Genomic DNA, 17318 nt, shown 5'->3' on the forward strand with positions numbered 1-17318 from the left:
ATTTTTTTCAACTTTCATGTGAACTTTATACGTAATCATGATATGGTTGTAAGAAGTATTTTCATAGTTTAGCATTCTTTACTTAAAAAAGCTTCAAAATTAACAGTTTTAAATTAAAACCATGTCCCCTCAGTAAAATGGAGTTCATCAAGACAAAAAGAGGTGCAAGAAAACTAAACTCCTTTACAAAGGATTTGCATACTTGATTGATAAAACGTCTAGCGGGAATATTTACTGAAGAGATTGATTGTTCACCGTACTTTTGGGGATTTGAGTAAGGAAATTCCTTTTACATATTTCCCAAAACTTCTTTTCACATACTTCCCCATGCATAAGAAAATTTCATTGGGAGTATTTTCCAAATTCATAATGTTAATTATATCATTCATGACGAAATTTTAAAGAAGATAGGCTAATGCTTCCCTTAGAGTGAGGGGCGACGACAGACATTTGTTTTAGAAGAGCGAGCGTCGACACCGATTTACCACCATAGAAAAATGTCTACCCTCAAAATTACTGGTCCATTTTCTTTGAATTGCAATCAGAAAACCTGATGGCAATATCTAGCACAATCTATTGGTGGCGTCCCGAAAAAAAAACAATAACAAAAGAACTCAATGTTTACGCCCAGCTGGGCAAGAGATGACTTGTATTTTGTTCATTTGTTCATTACGAATTGGTATGTTTTACGTATTAATGCATTTTTTTGTGTGTGGATATGGTAGCCTGACTATTTGCTGGCTGAAAGTAATATTTTGATAAGTTACCACAGGCTAATGTAATAGTAAAATGCAACTGATATAATGGCCAGAATCTAAATGTTATTGTTTGGCCCTTTAACCGGGCTTGGCTTCGTGGACGTTGTTTGGGAAATGATAAATGAGTACTGATTTATTTAGCTAGTTTATTTGGAAAGTGTTGAAAAGTTAGTACTGCCTGAGCAATGCCAGCTATACTCATAACACCAGTCATTATTATTTTTCCTTGCATTTCTTGTCTTGCTTTTGCTTCACATGCACAGTTGTGTAGGTTAAATTACTTTTGGCTTTCCGCTCTAGTTTTACATTTTTTATCCAAGATAATGATTGTTTTATTTGTTTTTGTATCACTCACACAACTATGTAGCCTATGCTTGCTGTGTAGGTTAGCTTAGTTGTCAGCCTGGAAAAGTTTGATTAAGAATTACCATTTGATCAATGGTTAGTTACCACTTATCAAACAGTAACTCTTATCTTGTACCAGTTTACATGATTTTGCAAATGGATTGTCGGAAGGTTATTCAAAAAGGCCACTGATTAGTAAGAGGAGATTGGAATCACCATTATCAAACAGACTCACAGGCAGGAATTTCATTACTCAATTTGTAAAAAAAAATCACAAGCCTGATTGTATTGTTTGCAGTATAAGAAGTACTGACTGCTGCTTGAAAAAAACCTGTCCTAACGAACCACCTTTGTACATTATGCCATGCTTCAAAATGTACCATCCTGTAAGCAAGTACAAAAAGACCCGTGAATGTAAAAAGCTATACAAAAACAGTGGTTAGCTGGAGTTTTGTTTCAAAAAGTTTTCTAAATAAAAATGATCATTTTCATTGCCTCACAAACACTCCCCGCTACCACTCCGCCACACAAATGTTCATAGAAAACCACCTGGACAATTTAAAAATCATTGTTAGGCGAAAAATGTCGAGTCTGGTAACCCGAGTGAGAAAGAGCAGCAACTCGCTCATACAAAGCAGCCTAAGGAGTGAAGCAACAAGATCTAAATTGTGGGAAAGATGGGAAAATGAGGCCTTTGTCCCCTAAAGGACTTAATCTCTGTATTGGTAAGATATTCATCTGCAGATTCTGTCATTATTATTATATTTATTGCTGATATTTTACTTTCTCATTATTACTGCGAATATTATCAAGTTAAAGTGTTTTTACATTCAATTTTCGTATTTAGCTCTCTGGACCTGAATACTGCAACCACCCAAGGTCTCTAGATGAAATTTAAGTTATATAATCTGTGTACTAACTGCTATAACTCTCAATGCATTTTTTTTTCATCAATATTACTACTGTTATTACCAGGATTATGATTACTATTGTTTATGCTACCTCAGCTATTTGGTAGATAAGTGCCGATTATTCATTTTTTTTTATCATGTTGTCTCATGTATCTAGATTGTGTATGTTTCTGTCTGCATTTTGTATATTCCATGTATATGGCCCTGAGCTGAAATAAGGGTTATTATTATTTTTTTTTTCTTTTTTTTTTCTTTTTTTTTTGCTTTATCACAGTCCTCCAATTCGACTGGGTGGTATTTATATTAGTCTCTTCGCTTTTGCGAAAGACTGTTTGTTTTTTCCTTACGACTGTCATTCGTAAGTATTTCTGATTCCTTCCGTCTCCTATGTGATATCTTAGTAGAGTGGTGCTTCTTAAACTAAAGGAGATGATTCAAACAGATAATCTAGATCTGCATTGGTCACGTAGGACCCTCCTAATGCCATGACCTCAGGTCATGGGTTTTTATTTGCAGACATGTAATTCTAAAAATGTATTTATTACATTAGGCTCGGACAGCTACCATTCAAGCCTTGAATAACAAAAGTTACTTTAAACATTGTTTCTTAGGAGCGTGCTCGTAACATATGTTTAAGTATAAACATAACAAGCGATTAAATGCATAAAAAGGTTCTGTTACATACCCTTTTTGACATATACATAAACAAAGATAAATGCATGGAAAATCTAGATCCATGTTTGGTAATAATAATGATTAGGTACCCGAAAAATAATAAAAAAGGTAAAAATCAAAAGATTAACATGTATACATGATTAATATGATAATAGGTAACCTGATTAAGAATAGTGGTTACTAATAGATTATGGTAATAGGTAAATATAATAGTACAATTGTATAATAGTATAACTGTGGCCAGGTTAATATATAGGGCTGGTATATTTTATTAGGTGCCCGAAAAATACCTTAAGGAGTATATTAATGTATAATATTGGGCTATAATATTTTATTAGGTGCCCGAGAGATACTTACCTGTTCAATGCAAAGGCGTGAGTCTTTCTTGTCCTACATTTTTGCCAGCATACAGACCGCTTTTCACACACAACACAATTCCAGACAATTTCCCTAGGCACAAAACGAAATGGCCAGTTTCAGGTGGCCCTAAACTCAAACGACTTGAGTTTACCGGGTACGTCATCTGGACGGGACAATACGTTTCCTTGGAGATCCTTCTGTATAGCCTCAGCCTACGCCAAGCAAAGATGTTGACGGCGATAACCAATATGGCCGTCACGCTGAACACGGCCAGCAGAATGTAGTAACGAAGATTTTTCTCCACACCTGCATAAGTCGGTGACGCGTGGTTCATCTCAGCAGTTGCGTCAAACGATGAGCACCCGCGCGTTGTATGGGAGAGGTAGTGATGGGATAGTTGTAGACGCCCAAGTATAGTTCGCAAAATACGCCTTCTCACGTATTATCGTGTTGACCCCTCTGACGGTGTAGTTTGTAGATGTCCCCGTACAACCATCAGCTGCTACAAAGATTGGGGAATGGGTGGTGGTCGCATCCGGGCATACGACGTGGAAACCGGCTTTGTCGTAACGGATCCAGGAGCCATTATTCATTCTGTAATTGAATTTATTACTGTAAAAGGGATAAAGTTTCCCCAGACCAACCTTCGCTTGTATGAGAGAGAGAGCCGTTTAGCACTATGCCTAACTCACATGAATCCGTTGATATAGGATAGAATTCAAAAGAGTCAGCTGTACAAATTTTATTATTCATGGCTTCTGAACAGTGAGTGAGTTTATCTAAGTCTTTAATGACTGTAAATGATTTCCTATCAGAAGAAATCAGAACATGCCCGTCAAATTGGATATTACTGGACTTGAGTTATTCGTCATGAAAGTAGGAAACGGTGCTATTTGTATGATTGCCAAGCATCGGAAGAATCAAAAGGTATAGTGATCATAATCCTGTAATTTTCAACGCTGACTGATATTAGGGCTAATAATAGAACTCTACTTTATGGGCGTCTAATAAAGGAATATAACCTAGTTTCTCCCGTCCTTTTTCCAAAGTTAACGTCAGATCTTTAATAGGCATGAGGTGTGGAGATAACACACCCTTTGTCGCTAACGTAATAGCTTCTACATAATCTTTTGATTTCTCAATAAAATGTGATATTTTCACCCGGATATGATCTATTTTCGAACTATAGTAAGCTAACGTAGCCAGCAAATGTTGAATTTCCATAACCTGATCGATATTATTTGAATGTTCGTTTACTAAACTCATTATTTGATTGATTGAAGATAACTGACTGCGAAGTTCAGACAAAGCTAATTCGGTTTTGTGTTGCAAAAACTCAATTCTTTTATTTTGATTATTTATCTTAAGGCGATTTGAAATTCCTAAGCCTAGATTCGCAACAGATCCTAAGATGTTTTAGTCCAGCCAGAATAAGCGGGTTGCGGCGTTCGAGATTATTGTGCCGCACAGACCACATCGGCAAGTCACGAGCAAGTTCCTCTGCCTCGGCGGTTTTATTTTGTATGTCATAAGACAACATTTCCGCGACGCTTAGGGTTTGAGCTAGCGAAATCTCTGAGTTAGCATGAAAATTACGTTGGTGCATTTCCTTAAGCGAAATGGCAAACCTCATCAGGTCATTCTTTAAGTTAAGGACGTCATCTTCAGGCAAAAATATGGCCTGCATATCCACTTCTATGACTATATTACTTGACACTATAAAAATGTCGTCTGTTCTCTCGATAATCGAGCCATGATTAAATTCTATTTCTTTCGTCTTAGCGCTCTTTCCATACAACAAAGATGCCTGAACACACAATATCACTCCTAACAATAACAGATTCATTTTTGAAAACCTGCAATGAATAAAATATATGTAAATAACTCGTGTAAAAGAATAGGTTTTACATAAAAACTATGATTAATATATATATATATATATATATATATATATATATAATATATATATATATATATATATATTTATATATATATATATATAAATTATTATACAAGTTTCATAAATACAACCATTTTTCCCTCACTCCATCTACCTTTCTTTAGATTCTGATAGGTGCAATGGAACTATTCTCACATCAGTGGGTTTGGATACATTTTGAACCCTAAATCTATTGGCCGTTAATATTTCTAAAATGTTAAACGGGCCTTCAAACTTAGGTGTCAGTTTATAAATTAAACCTTTACGTACGTATACTTGTATGCATACCTGATCGCCCACGGCATATGTTCTAGTTGGCTTAGCTATTTTATCATGATTTCTTTTCATTATTATTTGTGCTTCTTCTAGATTCTTACGAAGTATATTATATCGACTTATGCTTGCATCCATAACATCCTTTAGAGGATTTGATAAATTAGTTGTAGGCGTTAGTACATGGAAAGGTGTTCTAGCTGGGATACCGTACAGTGCCTCGTGCGGTGTCATTTTAATAGACACATGATACGAGTGATTAAGTGTGCTTAGTACCGCAGGTATGGCAATGTCCCAGTTGGGGTCTGCCCCCCTAAGGTGACCCTTAAAATGTTTAAAACCTTACGATTTGCCCTTTCCTCCCACTAGCCCATTAGACTCTGGGTGATAGATCATGGTATTGATTTTCTTTATGCAAAGGAATTCGCACAAGGAGTTAAGGAAATGATTATTGAACTCCCGCCCGAGTCTGATATAATGGTGTGTGGAATTCCATGTTTACAAATGTAGCACTCGTAAAACTTTCTAGCGCACTCGACTGCGGTTTTTGTTTTAAGCGCTATCAGTTCTGTATATCGAGTCAAGCATCTATGATTACTAGGAGGTGCTTATTTCCTCTGTCTGACTCATAAAATCCTGTTAATAAATCTAAGTGTACTCTTTCAAAGGGTTGATTTGGCACGGGGTAAGCCCCTAGGCTGACAGGTGTCTTCGTGTGCCCTTTGTATTCTTGACAAGTGCGACAATTTGCTATGTGCTTTTTTTATATCTGTAAGCATCGTATGCCAATAAAATAAGGATTTGGCTTTCTGTGACATTAGGGAATAACCCGGGTGTCCATGCAGTGGATTTTCATGCAACCATTTTAAGACAGTGGGTATGAGTGAGATAGGTACCACCACCTGGTTGTTATTCAACTGTGGTGTGTTGCGGGTTTTCTTCGTCACGGATCTACACAGGATATTTATCTTGATGATATAATTCGCTGCTTATACTTTATATATTCCTTTTCCTTCGGATTTCCGTTTAACGCAATGATGATTTTTTCTATTTGCGGATCTTTTCTTTGTTCCGTCTGTGATAGTTCAGCACTCCAGCCCAGATCTTCCTGTTCAGATATAGTTTTAACAATGGGCGTGGAGGTTGAGATATCTATTAATTCAGCTAATGGCTCGGTACAAGATGAAGAGGGGTTGCGTGATAATGCGTCAGCAATGATATTTGCTTTCCCAGGTAAATACCCGATCCTCGCGCCAAAAGTCCTGGATGATCATGTGCCACCGAGTTCGCTTAGGGCTGTGACTAAAAGGCCTTTAAAAAAGGAGTCGGTTAGGGGCTTATTGATCAGTGTAGAACCGTTGAATGGGATAACCGTATATTATAATTTAAAATGCACGAGTGAATTAACAATAGGGAGCCCTTCCTTGTCTATTACTGCATATTTACTTTCGGAAGGTCTTCAGTTTACGTGAATAAAAAGCTTATAGGGAAAAACTGTTTATCATATTGTTGAAGCAATACCCCACCTACTCCTAGGTCTGAGGCGTCTGTTGCTATGAAGAATTCCTTACCGAAGTCAGGAAATTTCAAGATAGGAGAACTACACAGTTCATCTTTCAATTTATCGAACGCCTGTTGATGAATTTCAGACCATATGAAATCTACGCCCTTTTTTATAAGATCGGTTAGGGGAGTGGCTATGATGGAGTAGTTCCTAATGAACCTCCTATACTATCCGCATACACCCTAAAAATTGCTGTATTCCCTTGACGTTAGTAGGTATCGGAAAGTTACGGATAGCCGATACCTTTACTCATGGACTACTTTAAGACCTCAATCTAGAAACCGTGAAACCTAAATAGACTAGTTCTGTTTTAAAAAATTCACACTACTTATCTTTACCTTAAATTATGCTGCCTTAGTCTTTGTAGCATTAACTCTAATTTACGTAGATGTTCTTCTAATGTATTGGAAAAGATTACTAGGTCGTCCATGTAGGCATGTAGGATATCTCCTAACAAGTCTCCAAACACAATGTTTATCATTCTAGTAAAAGTTTATGGGAGCACAACTTAAACCAAAAGGCATACGCATAAAAATTCATAATGTCCCTGGCTGTGCTGAGGCAGTGTATGGGATACTCTCTTGTGCCAACGGAATCTGAAGAAATCCTTTTAGTAGGTCCAAGCTGGTGAAAATATTTGTTCTGACCTAGTAGAGATAGGATATCATCAGTACATGGTACTGGGAATCGGTCAGGGATTGTTTCTTCATTTAAACGACGAAAATCGACGCATATCCGCCAAGTTTCGATCTTTTTTGGTACTACTATTAACGGAAAATTATAATAAGGGCTGTTTGATTTCCTAATGACTCCTTCTTTTAGCATTTTACCTACTTCCTCTGTTATCTCATTCTGAAATTTCATAGGAAGTCGGTACGAAGGTACATAGATTACTTTCTGTTTGTCCTTGAGCCTTATTTGATGCTCGATGACATCCGTTTTTCCTAAGGTTCCATCCGTAGTAGAAAAAACATCATGATATTCAGTTAAAAGATTCAAAAATTTCTGCTGAATTTCTTCTTCTTGAATTGTTCCTATTGTTTGATTTTGTTCTTTATAGATTGCAAAAGGGATTCATCCGCAACTGATTGAGCGTGATTTATCTCAGCTAACGGTAAGAATGCGATGTTTATAAACTTCCGCATCCAAGATATGTTGATTTTTGTGGATTACTAAAGTGGTATTCAAATGATTACAGACTTCGATGTGACATTGTTGTTGTGAGCGACTGTATAAATGGAATTGTTGTGACGGATAATCCGTGTGTTTTCAGAGTTTCGGAAAGGATTAACGTTTCAGATCCTGGCAAGGTTTTCTTTACACGCACTAATATGTTCGAAGTTACGTTCGGCTCGAGAGTTTGCGTGCAAGCTATATTTACGGGCGAGCGAGAGATCTGTTTGGGTTGCATGTATTATTTCTTGGTTCTTGGTTCATGAGATAGTGATTGGTTCTTCAATATAAGTGACTACTCTGTCTGTCTCATTATTATCTAAAACTGATTTTAGGGTATTAGAAGACTTATAGAATTTTCCTTTGATATACACGCCGTGTTTTGCAGGTGCTAAGGTAATATTTTGAGTGCCCATAGACGGGTATCCGATAATTACTGCGGGATACATATTAATGTTTTGTACAACAATAAAGGTATCGGAAAACGTGCGCTTACCGACCTTGTACTGAACATGAGTTACTCCTACCACATTTAATTCATTATTTCCTATGCCTGAGAGCCTTATTCCGGACTTCTCTATAGGGAAGTTTGAAAAGAGTAAATGATGAGTCCTTAAATCCATGATATTACGTGGACTACCAGAATCAAAGAACAAAGTGAATGACTTATGGTCCAAATTTACTACATGTAAGGTTGGTCGTAACTCGTCTTGGCTAATAATTGCATGAATTTGTTGCAAAATCTACGGGAACCTGCACAGATTTTTTGGATTCGGCCGTGTGTTTTTCATAGGAAAATCAATTGCCTCACAATGATCTGATAAATGATTAAACTGATTATTTGATACAAAAGATGTTGATATTGATGACCCAACATCGCCCTCTCCCCCCTTGGAGCGAACTACGTGGTATTTGCTTTGTTTAGCACACCTTGAAAATTCGCTTGACCTTGCAAGTTCTGGCTAGACGGCCCAGGAACAGAGGTACCTGAAGCACGATTAGTTTTGTTTCTGCTGTTGAGCAGGATTGCTGTTTGCTTGTTTCTTTTTATAGTACTGAGGACCTTCTTTTTATTTGCACTGGCAACTGGTTGCGTGTTTGTAGTGATTCTGCTGTTTATGTCCGCAAGTGCAACGATTATTGATGAGTGGAACTATTATGTATTAAACAAAAACGCGTCCGACAGTCTGAAATCATGTGACCTGGTCGTTTACAGTTATAACAAACCATCCCTGCAACTTGATTATTATTATGTACCACGTTTACTTGTTGTGGCTTATTCTCATTTTTTGCAAAAACTTGAATGAGCGAAGGATCTAGGTCGGTACATTTAGACATGTGTTTTTTTATTTGTTTATACACATCTAATTCTTTCCGTACTGCTGGGCTGCAATTTTTTGTCAAAACACCGCACTAAAGCTTCAGGCAACATTGCGGTAATGCTCGTAAGATAAATTAGACGGATAAAATCTTTCACGGCGATCCTGGCACTCGTAACCCACCCGGAGTTACTTAACCCTCTTACGCCGATTGGACGTATTAAACGTCGAGTCAAAATGTCTCCCGTATGCCGATTGGACGTATCATATGTCGGCTCAAAAAGTTTTTTTAAAAATTAAAAAATTCGCGGAAAAATACTTTATTATAGGCCTACCAGCCGAAAACTTTTGTATCACGCGCCTTGGGGGATGCTGGGAGTTCACGGATCAAGGCGTTGTTTTGTTTACAATCGCTACGCAGGCGCGCAAGCGCGAATTTCTTTCTTATCGCACTAAAAACAAAAAGTATCAGTGACACATCTCGGAAAGTTATTTCGTCACTTTGACATAATTATTGCACCATTTTAAATTATCCTTTACATGAAGTATTATATATGAAAATGTGCGCAATTTCATGCACCTACAACTCAAAAAATACTCATGATTGTAGCTTTTATCAATTTTGAAATATTTTCATATAAATAACGATAAGTGCAAAAATTTCAACCTTCGGTCAACTTTGACTCTACAGAAAAGGTCGAGAAACGCAATTGTAAGCTAAAATTCTTATATAATAGTAATATTCAATCATTTTGCCTTCATTTTGCAACAAATTGGACGTCTCTAGCACAATATTTCGATTTATGGTGAATTTATGAAAAAACTTTTTCCTTTCGTTCGTGCGATAACTCTTCCGATAAATTTTTTCGTGCGATTGTCCTAATATTTACACCCTTTTAAATTTGCCGTTACATAAAGTTTTATATATGGAAATGTGCGCAATTTCATTCACAATACAACAAAAAAAACCCATGGTTGTAGCTTTTATCAGTTTTGAAATATTTTTCATATAAATAACGTTAAGTGCAAAAATTTCAACTTTCGGTCAACTTTGACTCTACCGAAATGGTCGAAAAACGCAATTGTAAGCTAAAACTCTTATATTCTAGTAATATTCAATCATTTACCTTCATTTTGCAACGACTTGGAAGTCTCTAGCACAATATTTCGATTTATGGTGAATTTATGAAAAAAAAAATTACGTTCGCGCGGTAACTCTTCCGAAAAAATCAGAAATTTTTTTCGTGCGATTGTTGAAATGTTTGCACCATTTAAAAATTAGCTGTTACATAAAGTTTTATATATGAAAATGTGCGCAATTTCATGTAGAATACAACTAAAAATGATTGAAGGTTGTAGCTTTTTCTCTTTTTTTTTTTTCGAAATATTTGCATATAAATCACGATAAATAGAAAAAAAAACCACGTTCGGTCAAATTTGACTCTACCGAAATAGTTGAAAACGCAATTGTAAGCTAAAACTCTTACGGCCTAGTAATATTCCGTCATTTTTCTTCATTTTGAAACAAATTTGAAGTCTCTAAAACAATATTGTGATTTATGGTGAATTTTTGAAAAATATATTACCTTCACTCCACGCGCCGATTCGCTGGCCGCAAGTCTCCGAAATACGTACATGGCATTATCCTAATATTTGCTCCTTTTTCATATTAGCCTTTTTATAGAGTTTCATATATCAAAATGTGCGCAAATTCATGACAAATACAATCAAAAATTAATTGAAGGTTGTAGCGTTTTTCCATCTTCGAAATATGTGCATATGAAAAAATATATATATTAAAATTTCGACATTCGGTCAAATTTAACTCGTCCGAAATGGTCGAAATCTGCAATTCTAATCTAAAACTCTTACAGTATCGTAATATTCAATCATTTGTCTTAATTTTGAAACAAATTGGAAGTCTCTAGAACAATATTGTGATTTACGGTGAATTTTTGAAAAAAAAATTTTTTTGCGTCCGCGCGTTACGAATTCGTACATCATTTTGTGATAATCTGGTGTTGCTTTTATTGTTTTACAATTTTTATTATATATCAAAATGATTGCAATTTAGTGTACAATACAACGCAAAAAAAAGTAACTGGTTAGCTTTGACCGTTTTCTGCACAGCGTGATTTGAATACAATTATGTATGAATTTTTTTTTTTTCGCTACCATATATCGCATTATTTACATATGATATGATATTATTTTTCATTTCTGATGGTTGCATTCTAAACTTCATGCAATGACAAAAAAAGGAGTAAAAAATGAACTCTTAATCTTCAAAAGTACGCGCGCTGTAATTTTTTGAAAAAATATTTTTTCCACTTCCGCGCTCACTCCAAACCAGGCCCGTCATACGGGAAACGTTTTGATTTTTAGGGCTCCGGCGTAAGAGGGTTAAACTAACTTGATATTCATTTAGCCGGTCGGCAATTAGCGCCGCCCGCTCGACAACATTAAGCTGAGTCATGGAGGCTTGCTTAAGGATATTTCTCAATGCCAATACTACATCTAAAGCCTCTTCACCCCCATACATGGCACGTAATCTGATTTTGAACTCGTCCCATGTAGTCGCCTCTTGGAAAGAAACACCCCTTACATATGCACTTGCGTCTCCTTTAGCAAAGTCTATGAAGCTTTTGGCCTCCTGTAATTGTACTGCTGGGTCTGTGATGCTTTTTGCATTTAAATGAGCGTCTACAGATGAGATCCATGCCTCAACATTTTGAGGCAGGAACCCATTGACCCGACCTTGAAAAGGGACAATTGCTGACCTCGTGCTCACGAGAGTCACCACATTGGGGTTGCCAGCCGGAGTATTTGCCATGTTCACTTTTTACTTTTTTATCTACTTCTATTCCTTGCGGTCCTATCAAAATATCTATAAGAGTACACTCGACCACTACGTAAACGCATATGCAATATACTGTATAAATGTGTTATAGTAATAGGAAAATCCCCCAAAAGATACAGAAATACAGATAATTTGATAAAAATATTATACAGAGAATTCCTGCAAGAAACGGTTAGCAACAACGAGAAGAAAAAAAAAATAATCTGCGGGCGAGAACTTGTAGTTGAAGATTGATTCTGTAATGAAGGAAGATTAAGATGGTGAACAACTCACCCCCAGAATACTGGACGATCGACTCCTGATGAACAACACTTCACTGAGGAAAAAACCTGAATAGATAAAATGGTACTTAGCTCAGGATTATATGCTGAAGGATTGTTGACATGGGATGACGTCACAGTTCCTGTCGTCTTCGCGTCGGAAGTCGTGATGACGTCACGGTCTCCTCTCTGGCTCACGTTGCATGAAGAAGTCCAAGATTTATGACGTCACAGCCTCCTTCCTCGCATCTCTTCCTCTTGCCCTACTCTTTGCGTCCTTGCTAGTGATCGCGCGTTGTTTTCCTTATGTGTTTTCTTTATGTGTTTTCTTCTTTCTGTTGATGTTCGATGCTGCTCTCGTCCGCTGTTGATTCTCGGAGATATGTGACAACAGTCACTCAAACGTCGATGTTGATGCTTGTATTCTTCTCGATGAAGGACATATCTTTGTCTTCATAAAATGTTGCGTTGATTGAAGATCCCGTTTCCTCTGTTTAGTATTGATTTTGTAGGTGGAAGTTGGTTATTGTAGTTCTTCGGTCGGCTGATATGGGTCTTGTTAATCTTATTCTTCGTCTAAAGCTGCCACCAATATTAGTCTCTTCGCTTTTGCGAAAGACTGTTTGTTTTTTCCTTACGACTGTCATTCGTAAGTATTTCTGATTCCTTCCGTCTCCTATGTGATATCTTAGTAGAGTGGTGCTTCTTAAACTAAAGGAGATAATTCAAACAGATAAGTTGAAAAAGGTATAACAACTTTATTCTGTAACTCCATAATAAGAGAGACAGTTCGGTCGGGAGACCGATATGTTTGATCGCTGGTAAAGAACTGAACTTTTAGAGCATCACGTCGATAGCGAAACATTAGCTATCTCAGCGATTCATATAAAAACATACGTAGTCCGCCGGCTCGGAAGTTACAAGTTTCCGGCATAGGTTAACAGGTCAACCGCTTCCCATGGAAGTTGTTGTGCAAAGTTATCAGTAATGCAAAACGATGCCACATTACTAAACAGATTTAAACCAGGCTACTGCAGACAGCGCATAGCGTAATCTAGATCTGCATTGGTCACGTAAGACCCTCCTAATGCCATGACCTCAGGTCATGGGTTTTTATTTGCAGACATGTAATTCTAAAAATGTATTTATTACATTTATAGTGTGCGGTTCCGGGTTGCATCCTGCCTCCTTAGGAGTCCATCACTTTCCTTACTATGTGTGCCGTTTCTTCTAGATCACACTCTTCTGCATGAGTCCTGGAGCTACTTCAGCCTCTAGTTTTTCTAGATTCCTTTTCAAGGATCTTGGGATCGTGCCTAGTGCTCCTACGATTATGGGTACGATTTCCACTGGCATATCCCATATCCTTCTTATTTCTATTTTTTAGATCTTGATACTTATCCATTTTTTCCCTCTCTTTCTCTTCAACTCTGGTGTCCCATGGTATTGCGACATCAATGAGTGATACTTTCTTCTTGACTTTGTCAATCAACATCACGTCTGGTCTGTTTGCACGTATCACCCTATCCGTTCTGATACCATAGTCCCAGAGGATCTTTGCCTGATCGTTTTCTATCACTCCCTTAGGTGGTGCTCGTACCACTATTACTGCAAGGTAGCTGATGTTTCTTGCACAGGCTCCAGTGGAGGGCTTTTGCCACTGAATCATGCCTCTTTTTGTACTGGTTCTGTGCAAGTGCCGGGCATTCACTTGCTATGTGGTTTATGGTTTTCATTTTTCGTATTGCACTTCCTACATATGGGAAAGATGTTATTTCCGTCTATCGTTTCTTTGGATATATCTTGGTTCTTAGGGCCTGATTTTGTGCCGCTGTTATCATTCCTTCAGTTTCCTTCTTTAGCTCTCCCCTCTGTAGTCATTGCCATGTGTCATCACTGGCTAGTTCTTTAGTCTGTCTCATGTATTGTCCGTGCATTGGTTTGTTGTGCCAGTCCTCTGTTCTGTCTGTTATTCTCTTGTCTCTGTATATTTGTGGGTCTTCGTCTACTTTTATTAGTCCTTCTTCTCATGCACTCTTTAGCCACTCGTCTTCACTGGTTTTCAGATATTGCCCCAGTGCTCTGTTTTCGATGTTGAAGCAGTCCTCTATGCTTAGTAGTCCTCTCCCTCCTTCCTTTCGTGTTATGTATAATCTGTCGGTATTTGCTCTTTGGTGTAGTGCTTTGTGTATTGTCATATGTTTCCTGGTTTTCTGATCTATGCTGCGGAGTTCTGTCTTCGTCCATTCCACTATTCCTGGGCTGTATCTGATTACTGGCACTGCCCATGTGTTTATGGCTTTTATCATATTTCCGGCGTTGAGTTTTGACTTGAGTATCGCCCTGAGTCTCTGCATATATTCTTTCCTGATCGTGTCCTTTCATCTCTTGGTGTTTTATATCCCCTCCTTCCATTATTCCCAGGTATTTGTATCCTGTCTCATCTATGTGTTTTATGTTGCTCCCATCTGGTAGCTTTATCCCTTCAGTTCTCGTTACTTTGCCTTTTTGTATGTTGACTAAGGTGCATTTTTTCTATTCCAAACTCCATCCTGATGTCCCCAGATACAATCCTTACAGTCTGGATTAGGGTATCTATTTCCTTGATGCTCTTACCATACAGCTTGATGTCATCCATGAACATCAGATGGTTGATTCTGTTGCCTCTTTTCTTGAGTTGGTACCCGGCATCCATCTTCTGTAGTACTTTTGTCATGGGAATCATGGCTACTACGAAGAGTAGTGGGGACAGTGAATGGCCCTGGAAGATCCCTCTCCTGATATTAATCTCTGCTAGTCTTATTCCAGAGCTTGTAAGTATTGTATTCCAGTTGCGCATTGTATTTTTGAGGAAGCTGATGGTGTTTTCCTCGGCCCCATATATTTTCAGGCATTCTATTAGCCATGTGTGTGGTATCATGTCGAAGGCTTTCTTATAGTCTATCCATGGCCATGCTTAGGTTGGTTTTTCCTTCTCCTACTGTTCTTCATTACCATTTTGTCCATCAGGAGCTGGTCTTTTGTGCCCCTACACTTCCTTCTGCAGCCTTTCTGTTGGTGGGGGATGGTGTGTCTCCTCCTCTAGGTAGTTGTATAGCCTTTCACTGATGATACCTGTTAGTAACTTCCACATTATTGGTAGGCAGGTGATAGGCCTGTAGTTACTGCCTATATTTCCCTTACTCTTGTCTTTTTGTAATAAGAAAGTTCTTCCTGTGGTCATCCATTTGGGTGCATGGTGATTTGAGATACAATGCTGGAGTTGTTCTGCTATTCGTGGGTGTAGGGCCTTGAAGTTTTTGAGCCAGTATCCATGGACTTCATCGGGACCTGGGGCTTTCCAGTTTGGCATTTTCTTTAGTTGGTGTCTGACTGTGTCTGTCGTGATCTCTGTGAATCTTTGTTTTATTCTCCCTGTTTCTTCTTCCTTGACTTCCTGGAGCCATGTTGCATGTTTGTTGTGTGATACCGGATTGCTCCATATGTTTTCCCAGAGTCTCTTACTTGGTTCGGCTTCAGGAATTTCTGGGTGGTTGTCTTCCCCTCTTAGTTGGCTGTATAGTCTTTTCTGGTTGGTTACGAATAGTTTGTTCTGTTGGTATCCCTTATTCCTGTTCATGTAAAGCCGTTGGATCTTATGTGCTTTGGCCTTAAGCCTGTTTACATCTTCTATTGTGTTGTTTAGTCCCCTCTCCCCTCTCTTGTACTTTGTATTTCTCGTTCAGTTCCTCCCTTGTTTTCTTGCTTCTTAGCCTTTTTCTGCCATCTCTTTCAGTTTACTCAAGTCAGATCTCATAACCATGATTTGCTTTTCCAGGCGCCTTTTCCAAGGAGGTTGCTGTTTTGGTTTCTGTTGGGTTGGTTGTGATGGTGGTGTTGGTGTTCGAATCCCCATCAGTTCTTCTACTAATCTTGCTCCTGCATATACCAAGTTATTTGATTCTGGTGGTGTGTATTATGCCCATTATGTCATTGACCTCACTTGTTTTCTCCCTTAATTTCTTGGTGTTGTAGGCTTTCATGGAGGGGATCTTTGTTCTCTCTGTATCTGGCTCCATCCATTGTCTAATCTTTTCTAGCCCAAAATGTTCCGTCCTCTCTGTTACTTCGTTGGTGTTTCTTCGTGTGTCGTTGTTTGATACCTCATCCTTCCTGTCGTCTTCTGTGGCATCGTCTCTCAGTTCCTCTTCGTGTAATTCGTTGTCGTGTGACATTTCCCTTTCCAGTTCTTCTCTTTCTGTTGGGGAGAGCCAGTTCTTTTTCTTTATGTTCCTTACTTGGTCTGCCAGCCTCTGCTCTGTGTTTTGGGGGATGTTATTCCTCTCATTCCAGATGTTAACCAATCTTCTTCTATATCCTCTCTCCGTCGGGTTGCTTCTGATGTAGCATCTCCATATTTACTTATTTTCTTCTCTTGTCCATTTCTTCCTTTTTGCTTCTGTAGCTCCAATCTCAGGCTGTTGATTACTGTCGTTGTGGTGATCAGTTGCTGGATGACGACCTCCAAGTACCTGACCATCTTCCCCTTCAATTGGGTTGAATACCTGGTTGCCGGACGAAGCTCTTCTGTTGCCAGAGGTTCTATTTACGTCGTTGTCCGTTTATTCTTTCCTTTCTTTCCATCATTGCTGAGTTTTGCTATTTAACCCATAGCTGGACCCTACCCATCAGGTATAGGTACTTTTTCTTTTACAGCTGAGTAGACTGAGGAAATTATGGTAAAGATCCTTTCCCATCCAACGACTGACCAGCCCCAATGTTGCTTAACTTGACTTAAGTCCATTGACGACCTAACCCACTCCTCCACGGCGCCACATATTATTATTATTATTATTATTATTATTATTATTATTATTATTATTATTATTATTATTATTATGT

This window comes from Macrobrachium nipponense, chromosome 5, assembly GCF_015104395.2.
Source record: "Macrobrachium nipponense isolate FS-2020 chromosome 5, ASM1510439v2, whole genome shotgun sequence".
In the NCBI taxonomy this organism is placed as follows: Eukaryota; Metazoa; Arthropoda; class Malacostraca; order Decapoda; family Palaemonidae; genus Macrobrachium; species Macrobrachium nipponense.